Here is a 6,000-nt window from a genome sequence, read left to right as displayed (position 1 = left end):
CACAGGGGAACCTGTGTGCTTTAGACTTGTTAGAAACCACAGGGGTGTATGCTGAGTGTGCCCATGGAAACGGGGGCCTGCGGGAACTAGCCTTGCTTTCCCATTTTGAAGGCTGCATTCATGCTGCCTTGAAGCTACCTGACATTCCCTGCTCTTGACAGGCCTGTCAACCCTGTAAGAATGCTTCGCGGAAAAGTATGAGTCTGTTCTGTCTGAACCAGGTGCTTCCGTGGCCGCGGTTGGGGTCCGCCTGACAAGCTCTAGAGCTAAAGGGAATCTCAACGTGAAAACTTGCCTCCAGGTTAGGCCCCTAGTAGCCGTGCAGAAAGGGAGGCAGGCAGCTGTTTCCATCAGTTCTTAGTCGCTTATATGCTTTATGTGAAAGGAAGTACACTTTTGAGGACTCGTAGGCCTCTCGGGTATGCATCACTTTCCCTCCAAGGTCACTGACTACCTCCAGACCCCCGTGGGCCTGCTGAGCCACTTCGAGACCCGTTGGTTGATCCCTCGGAGGCCCTCTGTGCCTGCCGAGGGATGGGCAGCACCCTGTACGTTCCTTGAGGAGAGCTACATTTCCAGAGTCCTCGAACAGCCTCAGGACAACATTTCTGGTGAGTCTGACTGTGTCATGGCTCTTGTGTGAGCTTCCGTGAGAAAACAGTGTGCTTTGAGTACTTGGAGGACCTCGTACCCGAAGTCACTCTGCCTGAGGAGAAAGTCAGCATCTCACCACGCGGTGTCGCTAACGGCACACCCAGCCTGAACAGATGCCTGGAAGTAAGGCCCAGACCTGCCGTGCAGAAGCGGAGGCGTGCAGCAGTTTCCATGAGGCGGTGGCCTCTGCTCTGGGTAACTTCCACGGCAGCACAGTTTTCTGGACACCTAGGAGGCTAGCGTGGGCACCCTGTTCCGGCAGGAACCCTGAGTACCCCCAGGCCCTCCTGGGTCTGCTAAGCAACATCCGGGCCCGTAGCCCTTTAGAGCCCCTCTGTGTATGCCGAGCGTAGGGAAACGCACTGCACTCTCTTTGGGAGCAGCTTAATTTCCTCAGCACTCGCACACGATCACGAACACCGTTGTGGCACCTCCCTCATGGCGTCGAAGTCTTACGCATTGCCCTGGTCTGAGCTGAACTCCGAGTAACCCTCGGCTTCGCATTCCATCTAGGAGCTCCTGCCTGAAGTCACCGTGCCTCCCAGAGATAGTCGGCGTGCGTTCTTACTGCCATTTAACTAAGTCCTGCTCTTCCTGTGACACTGCAGGCTTTGGAATAGCCACAGGCCCAGAGGAGCAGCTGCGGCGTTCCTTGGTTGAGGCAGTTCGCTTGATGCAGAACACCCTACTTCGAGAAGTTGATTCAGGGGAAGAAACACAGGGGAACCAGTGTGTCTTTAGATTTGTTAGAAACCACAGGGGTGTATGCTGAGTGTGCCCATGGAAACGGGGGCCTGCGGGAACTAGCCTTGCTTTCCCATTTTGAAGGCTGCATTCATGCTGCCTTGAAGCTACCTGACATTCCCTGCTCTTGACAGGCCTGTCAACCCTGTAAGAATGCTTCGCGGAAAAGTATGAGTCTGTTCTGTCTGAACCAGGTGCTTCCGTGGCCGCGGTTGGGGTCCGCCTGACAAGCTCTAGAGCTAAAGGGAATCTCAACGTGAAAACTTGCCTCCAGGTTAGGCCCCTAGTAGCCGTGCAGAAAGGGAGGCAGGCAGCTGTTTCCATCAGTTCTTAGTCGCTTATATGCTTTATGTGAAAGGAAGTACACTTTTGAGGACTCGTAGGCCTCTCGGGTATGCATCACTTTCCCTCCAAGGTCACTGACTACCTCCAGACCCCCGTGGGCCTGCTGAGCCACTTCGAGACCCGTTGGTTGATCCCTCGGAGGCCCTCTGTGCCTGCCGAGGGATGGGCAGCACCCTGTACGTTCCTTGAGGAGAGCTACATTTCCAGAGTCCTCGAACAGCCTCAGGACAACATTTCTGGTGAGTCTGACTGTGTCATGGCTCTTGTGTGAGCTTCCGTGAGAAAACAGTGTGCTTTGAGTACTTGGAGGACCTCGTACCCGAAGTCACTCTGCCTGAGGAGAAAGTCAGCATCTCACCACGCGGTGTCGCTAACGGCACACCCAGCCTGAACAGATGCCTGGAAGTAAGGCCCTGACCTGCCGTGCAGAAGCGGAGGCGTGCAGCAGTTTCCATGAGGCGGTGGCCTCTGCTCTGGGTAACTTCCACGGCAGCACAGTTTTCTGGACACCTAGGAGGCTAGCGTGGGCACCCTGTTCCGGCAGGAACCCTGAGTACCCCCAGGCCCTCCTGGGTCTGCTAAGCAACATCCGGGCCCGTAGCCCTTTAGAGCCCCTCTGTGTATGCCGAGCGTAGGGAAACGCACTGCACTCTCTTTGGGAGCAGCTTAATTTCCTCAGCACTCGCACACGATCACGAACACCGTTGTGGCACCTCCCTCATGGCGTCGAAGTCTTACGCATTGCCCTGGTCTGAGCTGAACTCCGAGTAACCCTCGGCTTCGCATTCCATCTAGGAGCTCCTGCCTGAAGTCACCGTGCCTCCCAGAGATAGTCGGCGTGCGTTCTTACTGCCATTTAACTAAGTCCTGCTCTTCCTGTGACACTGCAGGCTTTGGAATAGCCACAGGCCCAGAGGAGCAGCTGCGGCGTTCCTTGGTTGAGGCAGTTCGCTTGATGCAGAACACCCTACTTCGAGAAGTTGATTCAGGGGAAGAAACACAGGGGAACCAGTGTGTCTTTAGATTTGTTAGAAACCACAGGGGTGTATGCTGAGTGTGCCCATGGAAACGGGGGCCTGCGGGAACTAGCCTTGCTTTCCCATTTTGAAGGCTGCATTCATGCTGCCTTGAAGCTACCTGACATTCCCTGCTCTTGACAGGCCTGTCAACCCTGTAAGAATGCTTCGCGGAAAAGTATGAGTCTGTTCTGTCTGAACCAGGTGCTTCCGTGGCCGCGGTTGGGGTCCGCCTGACAAGCTCTAGAGCTAAAGGGAATCTCAACGTGAAAACTTGCCTCCAGGTTAGGCCCCTAGTAGCCGTGCAGAAAGGGAGGCAGGCAGCTGTTTCCATCAGTTCTTAGTCGCTTATATGCTTTATGTGAAAGGAAGTACACTTTTGAGGACTCGTAGGCCTCTCGGGTATGTATCACTTTCCCTCCAAGGTCACTGACTACCTCCAGACCCCCGTGGGCCTGCTGAGCCACTTCGAGACCCGTTGGTTGATCCCTCGGAGGCCCTCTGTGCCTGCCGAGGGATGGGCAGCACCCTGTACGTTCCTTGAGGAGAGCTACATTTCCAGAGTCCTCGAACAGCCTCAGGACAACATTTCTGGTGAGTCTGACTGTGTCATGGCTCTTGTGTGAGCTTCCGTGAGAAAACAGTGTGCTTTGAGTACTTGGAGGACCTCGTACCCGAAGTCACTCTGCCTGAGGAGAAAGTCAGCATCTCACCACGCGGTGTCGCTAACGGCACACCCAGCCTGAACAGATGCCTGGAAGTAAGGCCCAGACCTGCCGTGCAGAAGCGGAGGCGTGCAGCAGTTTCCATGAGGCGGTGGCCTCTGCTCTGGGTAACTTCCACGGCAGCACAGTTTTCTGGACACCTAGGAGGCTAGCGTGGGCACCCTGTTCCGGCAGGAACCCTGAGTACCCCCAGGCCCTCCTGGGTCTGCTAAGCAACATCCGGGCCCGTAGCCCTTTAGAGCCCCTCTGTGTATGCCGAGCGTAGGGAAACGCACTGCACTCTCTTTGGGAGCAGCTTAATTTCCTCAGCACTCGCACACGATCACGAACACAGTTGTGGCACCTCCCTCATGGCGTCGAAGTCTTACGCATTGCCCTGGTCTGAGCTGAACTCCGAGTAACCCTCGGCTTCGCATTCCATCTAGGAGCTCCTGCCTGAAGTCACCGTGCCTCCCAGAGATAGTCGGCGTGCGTTCTTACTGCCATTTAACTAAGTCCTGCTCTTCCTGTGACACTGCAGGCTTTGGAATAGCCACAGGCCCAGAGGAGCAGCTGCGGCGTTCCTTGGTTGAGGCAGTTCGCTTGATGCAGAACACCCTACTTCGAGAAGTTGATTCAGGGGGAAGAAACACAGGGGAACCTGTGTGCTTTAGACTTGTTAGAAACCACAGGGGTGTATGCTGAGTGTGCCCATGGAAACGGGGGCCTGCGGGAACTAGCCTTGCTTTCCCATTTTGAAGGCTGCATTCATGCTGCCTTGAAGCTACCTGACATTCCCTGCTCTTGACAGGCCTGTCAACCCTGTAAGAATGCTTCGCGGAAAAGTATGAGTCTGTTCTGTCTGAACCAGGTGCTTCCGTGGCCGCGGTTGGGGTCCGCCTGACAAGCTCTAGAGCTAAAGGGAATCTCAACGTGAAAACTTGCCTCCAGGTTAGGCCCCTAGTAGCCGTGCAGAAAGGGAGGCAGGCAGCTGTTTCCATCAGTTCTTAGTCGCTTATATGCTTTATGTGAAAGGAAGTACACTTTTGAGGACTCGTAGGCCTCTCGGGTATGCATCACTTTCCCTCCAAGGTCACTGACTACCTCCAGACCCCCGTGGGCCTGCTGAGCCACTTCGAGACCCGTTGGTTGATCCCTCGGAGGCCCTCTGTGCCTGCCGAGGGATGGGCAGCACCCTGTACGTTCCTTGAGGAGAGCTACATTTCCAGAGTCCTCGAACAGCCTCAGGACAACATTTCTGGTGAGTCTGACTGTGTCATGGCTCTTGTGTGAGCTTCCGTGAGAAAACAGTGTGCTTTGAGTACTTGGAGGACCTCGTACCCGAAGTCACTCTGCCTGAGGAGAAAGTCAGCATCTCACCACGCGGTGTCGCTAACGGCACACCCAGCCTGAACAGATGCCTGGAAGTAAGGCCCAGACCTGCCGTGCAGAAGCGGAGGCGTGCAGCAGTTTCCATGAGGCGGTGGCCTCTGCTCTGGGTAACTTCCACGGCAGCACAGTTTTCTGGACACCTAGGAGGCTAGCGTGGGCACCCTGTTCCGGCAGGAACCCTGAGTACCCCCAGGCCCTCCTGGGTCTGCTAAGCAACATCCGGGCCCGTAGCCCTTTAGAGCCCCTCTGTGTATGCCGAGCGTAGGGAAACGCACTGCACTCTCTTTGGGAGCAGCTTAATTTCCTCAGCACTCGCACACGATCACGAACACCGTTGTGGCACCTCCCTCATGGCGTCGAAGTCTTACGCATTGCCCTGGTCTGAGCTGAACTCCGAGTAACCCTCGGCTTCGCATTCCATCTAGGAGCTCCTGCCTGAAGTCACCGTGCCTCCCAGAGATAGTCGGCGTGCGTTCTTACTGCCATTTAACTAAGTCCTGCTCTTCCTGTGACACTGCAGGCTTTGGAATAGCCACAGGCCCAGAGGAGCAGCTGCGGCGTTCCTTGGTTGAGGCAGTTCGCTTGATGCAGAACACCCTACTTCGAGAAGTTGATTCAGGGGAAGAAACACAGGGGAACCAGTGTGTCTTTAGATTTGTTAGAAACCACAGGGGTGTATGCTGAGTGTGCCCATGGAAACGGGGGCCTGCGGGAACTAGCCTTGCTTTCCCATTTTGAAGGCTGCATTCATGCTGCCTTGAAGCTACCTGACATTCCCTGCTCTTGACAGGCCTGTCAACCCTGTAAGAATGCTTCGCGGAAAAGTATGAGTCTGTTCTGTCTGAACCAGGTGCTTCCGTGGCCGCGGTTGGGGTCCGCCTGACAAGCTCTAGAGCTAAAGGGAATCTCAACGTGAAAACTTGCCTCCAGGTTAGGCCCCTAGTAGCCGTGCAGAAAGGGAGGCAGGCAGCTGTTTCCATCAGTTCTTAGTCGCTTATATGCTTTATGTGAAAGGAAGTACACTTTTGAGGACTCGTAGGCCTCTCGGGTATGTATCACTTTCCCTCCAAGGTCACTGACTACCTCCAGACCCCCGTGGGCCTGCTGAGCCACTTCGAGACCCGTTGGTTGATCCCTCGGAGGCC

Source organism: Lagenorhynchus albirostris, chromosome 17 (assembly GCF_949774975.1).
Source record: "Lagenorhynchus albirostris chromosome 17, mLagAlb1.1, whole genome shotgun sequence".
NCBI lineage: Eukaryota > Metazoa > Chordata > Mammalia > Artiodactyla > Delphinidae > Lagenorhynchus > Lagenorhynchus albirostris.
The sequence above is the reverse complement of the archived record's forward strand: the minus strand, read 5'-3'. Positions refer to the sequence as shown.